The 19731-nt window shown below is 39.7% G+C and overlaps 1 protein-coding gene across 1 annotated transcript in view; it reads left to right on the forward strand.

Annotated features, from left to right (window-relative positions):
* The first annotated feature begins 14888 nt into the window (after nucleotides 1-14888).
* Nucleotides 14889-19731, forward strand: part of LOC106092914 (lachesin) — a 77689-nt gene continuing 72846 nt past the window's right edge. The window contains exon 1 of the mRNA XM_013259870.2: nucleotides 14889-15093. The gene's annotated coding sequence lies outside the window, so the exon portion shown is untranslated. The remainder of the gene's footprint in view (nucleotides 15094-19731) is intronic.

Genomic DNA, 19731 nt, shown 5'->3' on the forward strand with positions numbered 1-19731 from the left:
AAGATTCCAGATCGGTTTACATGGCAGCTATATCAGGTTATAGACCGATTTGAACCTAACTTAACACAGTTATTGAAAGTTATAGCAAAACACATCGTGCAAAATTTCATTCCAATCGGATAAGAATTGCGCCCTTTAGAGGCTCAAGAAGTCAAACCAAAGATCGGTTTATATGACAGCTATATCAAAACATGAACCGATTTAAATCATACTTAGCACAGTTGATGGAAGTGAGATCAAACCACCACCTGCAAAATTTCAGTCAAATCGGACGAGAATTGCGTCCTCTAGAGGCTCAAGAAGTCAAAACCCAAGATCGGTCTATATGGTAGCTATATCAGGTTATGAACAGATTTGAGCCATACTTGGCACAATTGTTGGACAAAATTTCATTTTAATCAAATAAAAATGGCGCCCTCTAGAGGCTCAAGTAGTCAAGAACCAATATCGGTTTATATGGCAGCTATAACGAAACATGAACGGATTTAAATCATACTTAGCGCAGTTGTTGGAAGTGATACCAGAACACCACGTGCAAAATTCTGTCAAATCGGACGAGAATTGCGTCCTCTAGAGGCTCAAGAAATCAAGACCCAAAATGGGTTTATATGGCAGCTATATCCAAACATGAACCGATTTGGCCCATTTACAATCCCTACCGACCTGCACTAAAAAAAATTATTTGTGCAAAATTTCAAGCGGCTAACTTAACTTCTTGGAAAGGTAGTGTGCTTTCGACAGACAGACGGACGGACATGGCTAGATCGATTTCACACACATATTTCAAGGTGTTACAAGCAGCATGACGAAATGAGTATACCCCCATCCTACGGTGGAGGGTATAACAAGTAAATAGGCGTTAAGTTGGCCGGGCCGATCTTTGGATACCACCACCTTGCGTATATATGTAAACCACATTTCATCAAAATCCGGTGAAAATTGCATATCTTATGTCCCATAGCAGTAATATTGAAATATGTTCCGATTTGGATCAAATACTGATAAGTCCAGTAGCTGTATCTTAAAAAAAACCGATCTGAACCATATACGATACAGATGTTGAAAAGCCTATCATAAGTTACTGTGTCAAATTTCAATGAAATCGGATTACTAATGCGGCTTTTGTTGTCGCCAAGACTGTAAATCGTGATATCGGTCTACATAGCAGCTATATCCAAATCTGGACCGATTTGGGCCAAGTTGCAGAAAAATGTCGAAGAGCCTATCACAAAGGACTGTCCCAAATTTCGGCAACATCGGAAAATAAATGCGCTTTTAATGGGCCCAAAACCTTAAATCGAAAGATCGGTCTATATGATAGCTGTATTCAAATCTGGACCGATCTGGGCCAAATTGAGGAAGGACGTCAAAGAGCCTAACTAAACTCACTGTCTCAAATTTCGGCGACATCGGACAATAAAGCGCTTTTAATGGGCGCAAAACCTTAAATCGAAAGATCGGTCTAAATGGCAGCTATATCCAAATCTGAACCGATCTGTGCCATATGGCAGAAATATTTCAAGGGTCTTAACATAACTCACTGTCCTAAATTTCAGCTATATCGGACAATAAATGTGCCTTTTGTGGCCCCAAAACCTAAAACCGAGAGATCGTACTATATGGCAGCTATATCCAAATTTTAACCGATCAGGGCCAAATTGACGAAAGATTTCGAAGAGCTTTAGACAACACACTGTCCCAAATTTCAGCAAAATCGAATAATAAATGAAGCTTTTATGGGCCTACGACCCTAAATCTGAGGATCTGTCTATATGGTAGCTATATCCAAATCTGGACCGACAAATTCACAAGGGATGTCGAGGGGCTTTACGCAACTCACTGTCCCAAATTTCAGCAAAATCGGATAATAAATGTGGCTTTTATGAGCCTAAGACCCTATTTCGGAGGATCTGTCTATATGGTAGCTATATCCAAATCTGGACCGATCTGGACCAATTTGACGAGGGATGTCGAAGGGCCTAACACAACTCACTGTCCCGAATTTCAGGAAAATCGGAAAATGAATGTGGCTTTTATGGGCCTAAAACCCTAAATCGGCGGATCGGTTTATATGGCAGCTATAACCAATTCTGAACCGATCTGGGCCAAATTCACAAGGGATGTTGAGGGGCCTTACGCAACTCACTGTCCCAAATTTCAGCAAAATCGGACAATAAATGTGGCTTTTATGGGCCTAAGTCCCTGAATCGTCGGATCGGTCTGTATGGGGACTATATCAAGATATAGTCCGATATAGCCCATCTTCGAATTTAACCTGCCTATGGACAAAAAAAATCTTTGCAAAGTTTTATCTCAATATCTGTATTTTTAAAGACTGTAGCGTGATCTTAACAGACAGAACGATGGACGGACGGACGAATGGACGGAAGGACATGTCTAGATCGTCTTAGATTTTTGCGGTGGTTTAAAAATTACGTTCTTCTAGATCACTGTGGCACACCTAGTTGATGTGAATTCGGGTGATGGCACCCATTCCATTTTAATATTACTGCAGGCGTCTGTGACGTTGTAGTCCCTTCTGCGGATGTTGATGCTTACATAGGTTTGGACGACGTAAGAAGGACAGTCACTTGCAAAAGGGGGTACAGTATAACTCTCATATGCAAATATCCATGTGTCCTATGCATGTGTCATATACAATTCGTTTAGGAATTGCTGCTACTGCTGGTAAGCTAGTTCTGAGCGGATGGTTTTCATGTTATTCATATTTTACGAATTACACGAAATACAACTGCACACACAGAGATTCATTCAAACACGTTTCTTGGCATTGATGTCCTCCACTTCAGTAAGAAGTTACTGGGTTGTATTTCTCTTGCTTGGTTGTTTTTTTTTTTTTTCTGTAAATCTTTGCGATTTTTAAACGAGCATTTGCGACGTGCTTGCTCACAAATATTCGTTCCGTCATGTGAGTGCAAGAAACTTCATTGTTTCGTTTTGCCATAAAAAATGACTGTGAACTGCTCTTCCCATGCCTGAGTTTCAGCTACCTTGGCTATAATTCCACTTCGAGTCAAAGTCCCATTTGGTGAGCCATCGCATCGCATGGCATCGCCCCATCCGTTTTTGGCCATTGCCAGGAATTCAAATCGCAAGCTCGTTTGCCATTTACATACTTGTCGTTTTAAACATATGTAACCATTTTCGGGAATGTTTGGTATGGATTACATGCGAACCATGCCAAATGATTTATCTAGTGATTGTGGTGTGGCGCCCTGGCTTGAGGTGGAGAGGTGTATGAAGTACGCAGAGTGCTATTGGTTCTTGGTCCTTATTGTGTTGCAACACAACATTTCTGGTCTCTTTGGTCCATGATCTGTTTGTCTATGTGACACTGGGATGTTTGGTCATTAGGACATTTTGTGGTAGGGTTCCATCTATTCTGTAGCATTTTACGACATAGCAGCAATGGTAGCAGATGGAAAGACCCACACACACACACACTTACGTATACACATGTAAATGATTTTAACAAAACAAAATTGCTGAGGTCGTTTATGATAGAAACCTGATTGTAAAGGTGCACCTCACAATCGCTCTTGAATTGCCATTTACCTTTTCCAAACATTGTTTACTGATGATGCAGCAAAATGGGACAAAAATGGCACAGCACTCACTTACACACACACATACACACACGCGCACACAGCACATTCGAACATTCACATATGGACCATCATAAGCCTTTGTATGTTTTGAGCAAAAACAAAGAGAGAGAGAGAGAGAGAGAAAGAACAAATGGAAATGCTTGCAACTGAACCTTAGACTTGGGCAATTGTTTGAGGCCATTTTATCTATGCCATCGATGAAGATTTGTTTTCACAAGAAGATCCAGCCTGCTGCTTTTCATTTTTGGCCCTTCTACTCAATGGGTTTGTCTCAAGAACACATCTGTATCCTGCAGACATCTCATCCACTTGATGCTAGAATTTGTGGTTTATCTCCGATACTTTGTGTTAGCAGAGCCATTCTGACCACCACTCAGTGGTGATTCCGGACATACAGTGAGTGCTAATGACATTTACCACAGGAGTGGCCTACTACTTCTGCAGAATTTTCCCTCACTGGTTTAGATTAAGGAGTTACATTTCATTTTGATATCTAAAAAAAAAAAAAAGAAACGGTGGGCTTGGTTTTAAGTTGCACAACAACAAGATTGGAATAAAAATCGAACATTTTCAAACTAGAAATTGAAGTTGCCCGACACCGGGTTTTATTAGCCTGCCGTAAACGGTGGAAATAAAATTTATATTTCATAGTAAAGAGTCAATTGTTCGCACGTAGACTACTTTCCACAGGTTTGAAAGGCCGTTTGATATCCACGGGTGCAAAAAAATTATTATTTGGTTGGTATGAAACACCTTTAAATTTTCATTGAAAAGTTTCCTAAAAAATTTTGTTTTGTTTTTGAAAAATTTTTATCAAAAACTTGTCTCTATGAAAAATTTCGACTAAAATCCGAACATATTTCAATACCCTCCACCATAGGATGGGGGTATACTAACTTCGTCATTCTGTTTGTAACTACTCGAAATATGCATCTGAGACCCCAAAAAGTATACATATTTTTGATCGTTGTGACATTTTATGTCGATCTAGCCATGTCCGTCCGTCTGTCCTTCCGTCCGTCCGTCTGTCCGTCCGTCTGTCAGTCCGTCTGTCCGTCCGTCTGTCCGTCCATCTGTCCGTCCACCTGTCCGTCCACCTGTCTGTCCACCTGTCCTTCCGTCTGTCCGTCTGACCGTCCGTCCGTCTGTCCGTCCGTCTGTCCGTCCGTCTGTCCGTCCGTCTGTCCGTCCGTCTGTCTGTCCGTCCGTCTGTCCGTCCGTCTGTCCGTCCGTCCGTCTGTCCGTCCGTCTGTCCGTCCGCCTGTCCGTCCGTCTGTCCGTTCGTCTGTCCGTCCGTCTGTCCGTCCGTCCGTCTGTCCGTCTGTCTGTCTGTCTGTCTGTCTGTCTGTCTGTCTGTCTGTCCGTCCGTCCGTCTATCCGTTCGTCTGTCCGTTCGTCTGTCCGTCTGTCTGTCCGTCCGTCCGTCGTCTGTCCGTCCGCCTGTCCATCCGTCTGTCCGTCCGTCCGTCCGTCTGTCCGTCCGTCTGTCCGTCCGCCTGTCCGTCCGCCTGTCCGTCCGCCTGTCCGTCCGCCTGTCCGTTCGCCTATCCGACCGCCTGTCCGTCCGTCCATCAATTTTTCGATGGAGTAAAGCTAGCCGCTTGAAATTTTGCACAAATACTTCCCATTAGTGTAGGTCGGTTGGAATTGTAAATGGGCCATATCGTTCCATGTTTTGATATAGCTGCCATATAAGCCGATCTTGGGTCTTGACTTCTTCAGCCTCTAGAGGGCGCAATTCTTATCGACTTTGAATGAAATTTTGTATGACGTATTTTAATATGACTTTCAACAACTGTACCAAATAAGGTTCAAATCGGTTCATAACCTGATATAGCTGCCATATAAACCGATCTTGGGTCTTGACTTCTTGAGCCTCTAGAGGGCGCAATTCTTATCCGATTTGAATGAAATTTTGCGCGAAGTATTTTGTTATGATATCCAACAACTGTGTCAAGTATGGCGCAAATCCATTCATAACCTGATATAGCTGTCATATTAACCGATTTTGGGTCTTGATTTCTTGAGCCTTTAGAGGGCGCATTTCTTATCCCATTGAAATGAAATTTTGCAAGACGTGTTTTTTTATGATATCCAACAACTGTCCAAAGTATGGCGCAAATCGGTTCATAACCGGATATAGTTGCCATATAAACCGATCTTGAATCTTAACTTCTTGAGCCACTAGAGGGCGCAATTCTTATCCGATTTAAATGAAATTTTGCACGAAGTATTTTGTTACGATATCCAACAACTACGTAAAGTATGGCGCAAATCGGTTCAAAACCTGATATAGCTGCCATATTAACCGATCTGGGGAGTTGACTTCTTGAGCCTCTAGAGTGCGCAATTCTTATCCGATTGGAATGAAATTTTGCACGACGTGTTTTGTTATGATATCCAACAACTGTGCCAAGTATGGTTTAAATCGGTCCATAACCTGATATAGCTGTCATATAAACCGATCTTGGGTCTTGACATCTCTAGCCTCTAGAGTGCGCAATTCTTATCCGATTGGAATGAAATTTCGCACGACGTGTTTTGTCATGATATCCAACAACTGCGCCAATTATGGTTCAAATCGGTCCATAAGCTGATATAGCTGCCATATAAACCTATCTTGGGTCTTGACTTCTTGAGCCTCTAGAGGGCGCAATTCTTATCCGATTTGCATGAAATTTTGTACGACAGACCATCAACATACGTTTTTATTATGGTCTCAATCGGTCTATAGCCTGATACAACTTCGATATAAATCGATCTCTCTGTTTTACCTCTTGAGCCCCAAAAAGGCGCAATTCTTATTCGAATTGGCTGACATTTTATCTAGGTCTCCAACATATAATTTAATTGTGCTCCGAACCGGACCATATCTTGATATCGTTCTAATAGCGAAGCAAATCTTTTCTTTTATCCTTTTTTGCCTAAGAAGAGATGCCAGGAAAAGAACTCGACAAATGCGATCCTTGGTGGATGGTATATAAGATTCGGCCCAGCCGAACTTAGCACGCTTTTACTTGTTCGTATTACTAACTATATCTATATTTCAGGGACAGTCCTCGTACCCTAAAGCACTGGAATTATGTAGGGTATAAAATCCATGGCGATACTATGTCAATGTTATTAATGAAATCTACTAAAATCATATTCCGATAAGCAATCTTTTTGTTACTCACTGTACTCCCTTCCTTTGGAGTTGTTTATGATGTTGAAGAAGTTGATGTGGCACACACTATCCAAATGGGCACATTCATTTGCCCAGGCCAGTTTTGGTCAATGCAGAATTTCTAATTGCTGGACATAATGTGGTGACCATGTGTTGCTAATGATTATGCTAAACTCTTTGGATCCCAAGTTTAAAATGGGATTTGTTGCTATCAAATAAAACATGTGACATTTCTTGGGGGCGCTTTCACTTTGGCATAGTTGGGCATAAACTTTAACTGGCTTAAATCAAAACTGGCCAGAAAGTAATTTGCGTTGCCAAACTTTTTGGTTTGGTCTAGTCTAAGAAGATTTGAGGTACTTTAGTGCAGAATGTCGTAAAAGTTTTGCAGGCCGATGGTTATAATGTCAAACTAAGTGGTCAGATCTAACCCTAAGGGAAATTAGCAAATGTTATATTAAAACTATTAACTTTATAAACACACGCACACACACACAGACATTTTCACAAGCTGGTATATTTTATTGAAAGATGTCTTTGTAAGACGAGAGACTGTCGAAAGTTTTAAAGTGAAGATTGCAGTGCATGACATTTGTTTGACCAAATGTGATTTTGTTTTAATTCAGCATTTTAAGGTAAGGTTGAAATGGAAATTAAATAAGAAATCGGAATGAGGCAAAGATTTTCCAACTTCATCTTCAATGTTAGCTCTCATTTCAATTTTTTAAATGTCTTCTAAGCCACCTATTACTAGGAGGCCCCCGGGGCGCAGAGTTTTGCACGGCCACCTATGACGCCGAATGCCTTGGTTTAAATTGCAGCGTGAAAAATTTTTTCGGCCCTTACAAAGCCGTCAACATTTTTAAATTATCCAGCCATGTTAAAACTTCTCTAACATGTTAAAACTTATATGACTTCTCTAACGCTAAGCCAGTAATCGGCTTGTTGTGCGCTCTAAAAGCCACCTATAATACAATAGAAAATCTGCTCTTATAAAGCCTTTTCCGCTTATTCAATTTCTTTGATTTTTTTTCGACTTCTGAATTAAATTGTAACTCTCCCCTTTTAATACCCTCCACCATAGGATGGGGGTATACTAATTTCATCATTCTGATGGCAACGCATCGAAATATCCATATCCGATCCTATAAAGTATATATATTCTTGATCAGCGTGAAAATTTAGGACGATCTAGACATGTCCGTCCGTCTGTCTGTTGAAATCACGCTACAGTCTTCAAAAATAGAGATATTGAGCAGAAACTTTGCACAAATTCTATTTTTGTCTATAAGCAGGTTAAGCTCGCTATATCGGACTATATCTTGATATAGACCCCATATAGACCGATCCGCCGATTTGGGGTTTTGGGCTCAAAAGACCCACATTTATTATCCGATTTTGCTGAAATTTAGGACAGTGAGTTGTGTTAGGCCCTTCAATATCCTTCGTCAATTAGGCACAGATCGGTCTACAATCGGATATAGCAGTCATATAGACCGATCCTCCGATTTAGGGTCTTAGGCCCATAATAGCCATATTTATCATCTGATTTTGCATAAAATTGGAACAGTGAGTTGCCTTAACCCTTCAACGTTCTTCGCCAATTTTGCCCAGATCGGTCCAGATTTGGATATAGCTGCCATATTGACTGATCCGCTGATTTAGGTTCTTAGGCCCATAAAAGCCACATTTACTTACGTATTTTGGGGAAATATGGGACAGTGAGTTGTTTTAGGCCCTTCGACATTCTTCGTCAATTTGGCTCAGATCGGTACAGGTTTGGATATAGCTGCCATCTAGACCGATCTCACGAATTAAAGTCTTGTGGCCATTAAAGACGCATATATTGTCCGATTTCGCCGATATTTGGGAAAGTGGGTTGTGTTAGTCCTTTCGACATCTTCTGCATCTTGGCTGATATCGTTTCAGATTTGGATGAAGTTGCCATATGGACCGATATCTCGATTTAAAGTCTTGGCCCCATAAAAGGCGCATTTATAATCCGATTTCACTGAAATTTGACACAGAGACTTGTGATAGGCTTTTCGTGGCCTTCCGTGTCGTATATGGTTGAGATCGGTTTATTTTTATACCCTCTACCATAGGATGGGGGTATACTAATTTCGTCATTCTGTTTGTATCTACTCGATATATTCATCTGAGGCGATATAAGGTATATATACATTCTTGATCATCGTGAAATTTTATATCGATAGCCATCTAGCCTTACTTTCAAAGGAGTAAAGCTAGCCGCTTGAAATTTTGCACAAATAATTCTTATTGGTGTGGGACGGTTGGGATTGTAAACGGGCTATATCGGTCCATGTTTTGATATAGCTGCTATATATACCGATCTTGGCTGTTGATTTATTGAGCCTCTAGAGGGCGCAATTCTTATCCGATTGGAATGAAATTTTGCACGTAGTGTTTTGGTGTCACTTCCAACAAATGCGCTAAATATGGTTCAAATCGATCCATGTTTTGATATAGCTGCCATATAAACCGATCTTGGGTCTTGACTTCTTGAGCCTCTATGGGCCACAATTCTTATCCGATTTGACTAACATTTTGTACGTAGTGTTTTGGCGCCACTTCCAACAATTGTGAGAAGGATGATTTAAATCCGTTAATAATCTGGTATAGCTGTCATATAAACCGATCCTGGATCTTGACTTCTTGAACCCGTAGAGCGCGTAATTCTCATCCGATTTAGCAGAAATTTTACACGTAGTGTTTCGTTATCACTTCCAATAACTGTGCTAAGTATGGCGCTAATCGGTACATAACCTGATACAACTGCCATATAAACCGATCTGGGATCTTGACTTCTTGAGCCTCTAGAGGGCGCAATTCTCATGATATTTGCCTGAAATTTTGTAGGACAAATCCTCTCATGACCTTCAACATACGTGTCTAATATGGTCTGAATCGATTGATAGCTTGATACAGCTCCTATATAAATCGATCCTCCGATTTTGCTTCTTGAGCCCCTACAAGGCGGAATTCTTATCCGAATGAACTGAAATATTTCACAATGACTACTACAATGTTCAGCATTCATTTATGGTCCGAATCGGACTATAACTTGATATAGCTCCAATAGCATAACAGTTCTTATTCAATATTCTTTGTTTGCCTAACAAGAGTTTCTGCGCATAGAACTCGACAAATGCGATCCATGGTGTATAAGGTGTATAAGATTCGGCCCGGCCGAACTTAATTCGCTCTTACTTGTTTTTCTTCTAATGGTTGTTTTCTCCCTCAAAGTGAACTTTAAATTGATTCCTAATAAATAAAAGGGATTTTTCACAAGCTCAGCGGCACTGTGCAGAAAGTTCGTAAATTTTAAATTATGGTCAACATTTTATTAACACCACCACCAACTCTCACACCAAAGAGGTAATTGACATAAATCGTTGTTCCACGGAGTTACAACTACCGACGAAGAAGAGGATAAAGGACACAACCTTAACATTCCACTGCTGAATTTTAAACTGAAAAATTCAATTAAGTTCGAAAGCCATATTTTACAAGTGCATTAAGTCTCCTCTCTCCCTCTCTCGCTCACACTACCCATACTTCTCACGCCGGTTCGCACACCAACATGCCAAAGAACAAAAGGATGCGGAAAGTGAAAACAGTTTGCCAGTCAAGGTGCCCAAGGTAATCATCGGAGGCATTGAGATTTACATTAGCATTACGAATACAAGGGCTATTTCGAGGAGTGCACGGTTGGGAGGGATAGAAGAAACCGAAAATGCCTTTACAAAACTCTTACATGGCAAAAAAAGGAAGACCATGGAATTCAATATAATTCACATTAAATATAGAGTTAATGACTGCAGGCCTTGGTGGTTGCTCTGGTGTGGGCTAAAGAGGCAAATATTTTATTTACATGATGAACCAAAAAAGAACCATCCCTCAGATCTCAGTGTTCCGAAATATCCACGGTGTGGAGAGAACCTGTAAGGAAAGGCAAAAGTAGGGCCGCGCAGATTATATAATACGCTACACCACCGAGCCTGCCTACTACTATTCAACAAATGCGAGAGCTGTAAAATTTTATAATAATCCCAATAAAATATGGCAAATCAAACACCTCTCGCAAAATATTGTAAAGATGGGATAAAAACTGTAGCTGCTACAGTCATAATAGCCCACATCGGATGAAAAATATATACGGAAGCTATATCTTAATCTGGACCGATATTTTTCAAAATCAATAGAGTTTATCCCTGAGCCAAAGAAATGGCTCATGCAAAATTTGATGGTAATCGGCCAACATATGTGACATGTATCTTGATTACAAGAATACATGGACAGACAAACGGACAGACATAGAAACAGATTGATATAGCTACATTGAAGAAGGAAGCAATTCTAAGCCGATCGGTATGCTTAATAATGGCTCTTAGCTTAAGCCCTGAAAATATATCAGCAATGTGCCCTATTCTCATATATCCACATATCATTTATTTGAACCCCATATTGCCATTGGAATACCATTCATTTAAACCCCTTACTGGAAAAGCCAGATTTGGTTTAGGATATGGGCCCTAAAAACAATGAATATCGAGCTCCACTGTCTTAAAGACCCAAATTGTCTTGGTGATCAAATACGTCCAATTTGGGGTTGTTATGGTGGGGGGACGTCCCCCTAGACAGTTGGTCCCGAATGTTGATTTCAGATTCATGGTCTACTCCCAAATAACTTTCATTTGAACCCCATATTGCTATGGTCGTAAATTTGACCGATTTTGGGGTGTTTTGGGAGAGGGGTGGATCCGCAGAAACATAGACCCATATTTAGATATTAGATTCGTATTTCACACTCAAATACCTTTCATTTGAGTCCCATATTGCCATGGTCGGTATATATGTCCGATTTTGGGGGTTAGGGTGGTCCCTCAAACACTTGGTCCCTCATTTGGATATCAAATTCGTATTTTATTCGCCAATACTTTTCATTTGAGTCCCATATTGCCATGGTCGGTATATATGTCCGATTTTGGGGTGTTTTGGGGGTTGGGGTGGTCCCTCAAACCCCAGGTCCGACAATTGGCTATCATATTAGTTTTCTAATCTTAAATACCTTTCATATGAGTCCCATATTGTCGTGATTGGTGTATAAATATATTTGGTAGGTTTGGAGCCGGGGCGCCCCCCACCCCCCCTAGGTACCCCATCCGAAATTTGGACACCAAGTTTTTGTTTGTAGATTACTGTAAGAGAGCACACAAAATTTTGCTTAAATCGCATCACCAATCTCCGAGATCTGGCGTTTCTCAAAATTAGGGTAAGGGGAAGGGTCCGTTCCCCCTTTAGATAATCAAAAATTTAGTATCCTATTATCATTATGCACCATCTGTGAAAATGTCGTGAAAATCGGTTCAGACGTTTCTGAGTCTGTAAGGAACACACAAACAAACAAACCTACAAACAAACACAAATTGATTTTTACACCCTCCACCATAGGATGGGGGTATACTAATTTCTGGGATCTGGGATCTTGACTTCTTGAGCCGCTAGAGGGCACAATTCTTATCCGATTTGGCTGAAATTTCGCATGAGATGTTTCATTATGACTTCCAATAATTGTGCTGAGTATGGTTTAAATCGGTCCATAACCTGATATAGCTGCCATGTAAACCGATCTAGGGTCTTGACTTCTTGAGCCGCTAGAGGGCACAATTCTCATCCGATTTGGCTGAAATTTTGCACGAGGTGTTTCATTATGACTTCCAATAACTGTGCTGAGTATGGTTTAAATCGGTCCATAACCTGATATAGCTGCCATGTGAACCGATCTAGGGCCTTGACTTCTTGAGCCGCTAGAGGGCACAATTCTCATCCGATTTGGCTGAAATTTTGCATGAGGTGTTTCATTATGACTTTCAACAACTGTGCTGAGTATGGTTTAAATCGGTCTTTAACCTGATATAGCTGCCATGTAAACCGATCTGGGGTCTTGACTTCTTGAGCCGCTAGAGGGCACAATTCTCATCCGATTTGGCTGAAATTTTGCATGAGGTGTTTCATTATGACTTCCAACAACTGTGCTGAGTATGGTTTAAATCGGTTCATAACCTGATATAGCTGCCATGTAAACCGATCTGGGGTCTTGATTTCTTGAGCCCCTACAGCTAGCAATTCCTATCCGATTTGATTGAAATATTGCATGACGTAGTTGGTTATGACTTCCAACAACTGTATTAAGAATGGATCAAATTGGTCCATGGCCGGATATAGCTGCCATATAAAACGATCCGGGGTCTTGACTTGACTTCAGCCACTAGAGGGCGCAATTATTATCCGATTTAGCTGAAATTTTGTACAACGGCTTCTCTCGTGACCTTTAACATACGTGTCGAAAATGGCATGAATCGGTTTATAGCCTAATGTAGCTCCCCTATAAACCGATCTTCCTTTTTTACTTCTTCAGCTCCTAAAGTGCGAAATTCTTACTAGATTTGGTTGAAATTTTACACGATGACTTCTAGTATGCTCTCCAATATTCAGTTCAATTATGGTCCGAAATGAATCATAATTTGATATTGTTGCAATTACATAGCAATTATTTTCTTTTATCCTTTGTTTGCCTGAAATGAGATACAGTGGCAAGAGCTTGACAAATGCGATCCATGGTGGAGGGTATATAAGATTCGGCCCGGCCGAACTTAGCATGCTTTTACTTGTTATATATATAGAGAGAGTGGGAAATGGATATTTGGATGTGTTGCAAACGGAAAGACAAAATGAGTATACCCCTATCCTTCGGTGGTGGGTATACAAATTACCGCTATAGTTTTTAAAACAAATACGTTAAAGTTTGAATTTTATCTACTATTTTTAAGCATTTTTTTCGAATATGGTGAACATTGAATATTTTGTGAAGTGTTAATCCTAAATACAATAGAAATTTGGTGTGACCACATACAATACTAGAAATTTTGAAATATTTGATGTAGAATGATTTTAAGCTTCCTCTTCAATTATTTGTCACGAACAATGGCATGCATAATGGCAAAAAAAAAAACAGTTTTTGCTTTTAATACCTAATGACTGTGTCGAAGCTACGTAATTCAATAGCCAGGACACTGACCAAAGCTGACTTGTTTATCCATTTTGTTTTTGGGATAGACTTTGAGGCATCCGCTGCCATTTGATGCTCTCGCAAATGAATGAAATGAATTTGATGCGATTGTTTGACTTGAAACATGCAAAGGGGATAGAAGCCGGGGGGACCGCAGTGTGCCATTGAATTGAACGCACATTGTAACGGCAGGTCCCACAACTTATTAGTGAATGAAGGAATGAATGGCGAACAAGTGCTAACATTATTATCGTAAACACAAAGAACTGCCGTTGCCGCTACTACCATCGCACCACCGCACTGTTGCGCTGTGCCTGCCTCTGTGTGGGTTGTTTGTTGTACGCTGTAGACAACATACAACTACATTGTAATGTATTTAATATCCTTGAGGTAGGTCATTGCTGTACTTACAACCAACATTCTGTGGCATAAGGCAACACACACTCCATCACACATACACATGCAGCCATACCATTATCCAATGTTTACTACTACAACAAGTATGCATTCGCTTTCAGCCTTATCCACATTCTCTGTTGTCGACAATAACAAAGGGACTGCCAGTTCTCTCTCACTTACTCGGCTAGGTGGTGTTGCATTCGTATACTGTTAACATTCGCTCGCTGCTGTAAACTTAACGAAACTCTCTGCTGCTCTTGCTCTCCTCGAAACGACCAATAACAAACTCACGACTTGGTCACGATTACTTACGAACACTGCCTTTAAGGCTGGACTGTTCAACGCACGACATGTTATCAGAATTCAGTTCGAATTAAGCTTGCGCCGGACATAGACGTGTTTTTGCCAACAGCGTCTCCTGTATTCATGCGGATTTTGTGAAAGTGTTAAAATATTTATAAGCCCCCATATACAGCACAAGGCGTTAATTTATTTAAAAGATAGCAGCCGTGGCTAAGGGATAAATAAATAACAAGAAATTAAAAGAGAGTAAAAAAGGAGTTGTTCCAACAAAATTATTATAAAATTTTGACGAAAAAAATATAAAAATTAAAATTTTTTACGTTAAACGTTTTAATGTTAACTCGTTGGTAAAGTTCAAATGAGAAACCCGCGCGCGATTCCACTTTGACTATTGTGCAGGTTGTTCAGTGACTATGGTTATGGTAAATTTTTAGTTAAAAACGGTATTTTAAAAACAACGCCATTAAGTATTTGCGGATATCTCGAAAGGATCAGCGAAAAAGGTAGGCATAGGCTTATTTTTGAACCATTCTTGTGGAACCATTCATATGTACACTTATGGGTCACACCATATACGCCAGAGGAGCTATGTATTTGGCGTGCCTGTAGCATGAATGCAGTGGGCCAACAGAATATGTGTGCTTAACAGACAATTAAGTGCAGCAGCATCGTGAGCAAAAACCACCATTCATTCGTTAAACGGTAAAAAACATCAAAACATCATGGCCAAGAGACTCGCACCACAGTTTACGTGTTTGTGGCCACACTTTGTTTTCATTTAAAAGCGATGCCCCATCACCTGCCAATGCTATTTCAATGTGCGTCTTTGGCACGGTTTTCGTTGCAAAAACTATTGCATTTTTTTTATTACTTTTATGGTCGTGGTGCTCCCTTATGCGTAAACACACACGGCCGTACGCAATGTTGCATCTACGCACAGTGGGAGATATGTTTCAATATGTCGTTGGAGTTCGAAGGTAATTGCATTTCACATTGATGATGACGAAAGCTAGATCAAGGATTCAAGGATAAATTGTGATCGCGAAAATTTACATTTTTTGGTAGGTTCAAATGCTACTGCAAAATATCTTATTTTAGTATCGTAGCTAGGATGTAAATTTTTTAAGGAATTAATGGAAATAAATATTACCAACCTATAAGGAAGTCAAATGGGCACATGAGCTCCGTCATATATACCCATAGGAAAGTTGATACTAAATGTTCTGATTTCGATATCAAACGGTGTTCACAGCAAATCAATCCCGCATGATATGGCTGTTACTACCAAACGGTTTTGGCTTTCATACCGAAAGGAGATTGGGTTGATACCATGCAAGTTATTTCTTGAACACTATCTAATGAATCCAAATAAAAACCATAATCGATTCTAATTATACCCTACACCACTACTGTGGTACAGGGTTTTATAACTTAGTGCATTTGTTTGTAACACCCAAAAGGAAGACAGATAGACCCATTGATACGTATACCGATCGACTCAGAATTACTTTCTGATTCGATTTAGCTATGTCCGTCTGTCTGTCCATGTTAATTTGTGTACAAACTACAAGTCGCAATTTTCATCCGATCGTTTTCAAATTTGGTATGGGCAAGTATTTCGGCCTAGAGACAACGCCTATTGAAATTGGAAAAAATCGGATCAGATTTGGATATAGCTTCCATTTATATGTTCGTCCGATTTGCAGTAATAATGCAATAAAATAGTCATTTGTTAACTGATTCTCTCGAAATTTGGCAGGAAGGATTTTCTTATGACTCCCGATATTACAGGTACAATTCATAAAAATGGGTTCAGATTTGGATATAGCTTCCATATATATGTTCTTCCGATTTCCAGTAATACACCTATCAAATGGTCATTTGATAACCGATTCTCTCGAAATTTGGCAGGAACGATTTTCTTATGACTCTCGATAGTACTGGTGAATTTCATTGAAATCGGTTCAGTTTAAGATATAGCTTCCATATATATGTTCGTCCGATTTCCAGTAATACACCAATAAAATAATCATTTGTTACCCGATTCTCTCGAAATTTGGCGGGAAGGTTTTTCTTATGACTCTCGATATTACTGGTAAATTTCAGAAAAATCGGTTCTGATTGGGATATAGCTTCCATATATATGTTCGTCCGATTTCCAGTAATACACCAATAAAATGGTCATTTGTTTCCCGATTCTCTCGAAATTTATTTACCAATCTTCCCAAAATTTTGTACATCGCTTTCCTCGACGAATTCCACAATTTCCATAAAGTTTGTTTGAAATCGGTTCAGATGTAGATATAGCTCCCATGTATATGTTCGTCAGATTTTGGGTAACTTGTTGTCATTTGTCAACCGTAGTCATTACATCTTGAACATATTGGCTTTGCTCGAAATTTGATATGGGGATTTTAATAACCCATCGGAAAGCATCCGCCGAGGTCCATCAAAATTGGTTCAGAATTAGATGTAGCCCCCCCTCCCCCCTTCATGTTTATAGGGTAGGTGTAGGGTATTATAAATTCGGCAACGCCCAACTTTTGCCTTTCCTTACTGGTTTTTATTTTATTTTATAGTTATTGTTTACGCATGCTGAAAAGATGACACGATTAGATACGTTACGCCATAAAATCCTAAATCGTCTTGAATTGAATTAATGCTGAATGGTATTAAAATTTGTTACTATAATATGAATATAATAATACCAATAGGTATTGGCAATACGAGTATAACGTCCTTTTTATACCCACCACCGAAGGATGGGGGTATATTCATTTTGTCATTCCGTTTGCAACACATCGAAATATCCATTTGCGACCCTAAAAAATATATTTATCCTAGATCAGTGTAAAAATTTAAGACGACCTAGTCTTGTCCGTCCGTCTGTCTGCTGAAATCACGCTACAGTCTTTAACAATATTTCCAATATTGAGCTGAAATCTTGCACAGATTCTTTTTTTTTTTGTCCCTCGGACTATATCTTGATAGGTCCTTCCACATTCTTCTTCAATTTTATTCAGATCGTTCCAGATTTGGATATAGCTACCATATATATATATAGACCGATCCTCCTATTTAGGGTCATAGGCCCATAAAAGCTACATTTGTTATCTAATTTCTTCAATTTGGCCCAAATCGGTCCAGCTTTGGGTATAGCTGGCGATCTCTCGATTTAAGATATCGCGACCATAAAAGCCACGTTTATTATCCGATTTTGCCAAATTTGGGACAGTGAGTTGTCTTAAGCCCTTCGACATCCTTCTTTAATTTGTCGGATGTCGGATAAGAAATCGGATAATAATTGCGCCCTCTAGAGGCTTAAGAAGTCAAGATCCGAGATCGGATTATATGGGAGCTATATCAGGTTGTAAACCGATTTAGGCCATACTAAGGGCAGTTCTTGATAGTCAAACCAAAACACTTTATGCAAAATTTCAAAAAAAATGGGATAATAATTGGGCTCTCTAGAGGCTCAAGAAGTCAAGATCGAATTATATGGGAGCTATATGAGGTTATGTACCGATTTGAACCATATTTGGCAGAGTTGTTGAAAGTCAAAATAAAACACTTCGTGTAAGATTTCAGCCAAATCGGATAAGAGAATCCGAGATCAGTTTATATGGCTATACCAGGTTATGAACCGATTTGGACCATACTTGATGGACTTCTATATGGTCATGAAGTCAAGATCGGAGATCAGTTTATATAGGGGGGGCTATACCAGGTTATGAACCGATTTGGACCATTCTTTATGGACTTCTAGATGGTCAAGAAGTCAAGATCCGAGATCAGTTTATATAGGGGGCTATACCAGGTTATGAACCGATTTGGACAATACTTGATGGACTTCTAGATGGCCAAGAAGTCAAGATCCGAGATCAGTTTATATGGGGGGCTATACCAGGTTATGAACCAATTTGGACCATACTTGATGCACTTCTAGATGGCCAAGAAGTCAAAATCCGATATCAGTTTATATGGTAGCTATACCAGGCTATGAACCGATTTGGACCATACTTGACAGAGTTGTTAGAAGACAAAGTAAAACACTTGGTGAAAAATTTCAGCCAAATCCGATAATAGCAGCGCCCTCTAGAGGCTCAAAAAGTCAAGATCCGATATTGGTTTATATAGCAGCTTTACCAAAACATGGACCGATTTGGTCCATTTTTAATCCCAACCGTCCTGTTCTAATAACAAGTATTAATGCGAAATTTCAAGCATCTAACTTTACTTCTTCGAAGCTTAGCGTGCTTCGACAGACAGACAGACGGACGGACATGGATAAATCGATGTAGAATGTCAGACCTTAACTTTGTTGGTTCTCAGATCAACATCTCGGTGTGTTACAAACGGAACGAGGAAATTAGTGTGCCTTCATCCTATGGTGAAAGGTATAAAAATGTGATATGTTTGGCCAGGCGGAATCTTAGACGAATTGCATGTGTGAAATTCTTTGCACTGTTTCTCTTCGAAGGCAAAAACTGAAATATGATAGTGAAATGTCAAGCATTAAATTCCATGGATTTTTTATACCCTACACCACCACAGTGGTACAGATTATTATAACTTAATGCATTTATTAGTGACAGCAAGAAGGAAGGAAGATAGACCCATGCCTATTAAGCATACCGATCGACTCAGAATAACTTTCTGATTCGATTTATCCATGCCCGTCTGTCCACAATAATTTGTTTACAAGATACGGCTCGCAATGTCCATCCGATTGTCTTAAAATTTCGCGTGGATATTTTTTTTTTAACCTAGAGACGAAGCCTATTGAATTTTGGAAAAAATCGGTTCAGATTTGGATATAGCTTCCATATATATTTTTGTCAGATTTTGTATAATATTGCAATAGTAACGTCATTTGTTAATCGATCACGAAAATTCGCATAAGCGATTTCTTTATAAATGTCAACATTCCTAGTGAGTTTGATAGAAATCGGTTCAGATTTAGATATAGCTCCCATATATATGTATTGCACGATTTACATGTATACAGACTTTGCAAGCGTATTTAGCACCCGATCTTCTCAAAACTTTGCCCTGCATATTCATTCTGTTCAGATTAATATCTAACTTTGAGACAGTGAGTTGCGTTAGGCCCCTCCAGATATTTCTTCAATTTGCCCCAG

The sequence above is a fragment of the Stomoxys calcitrans genome, chromosome 1 (genome assembly GCF_963082655.1).
Source record: "Stomoxys calcitrans chromosome 1, idStoCalc2.1, whole genome shotgun sequence".
In the NCBI taxonomy this organism is placed as follows: Eukaryota; Metazoa; Arthropoda; class Insecta; order Diptera; family Muscidae; genus Stomoxys; species Stomoxys calcitrans.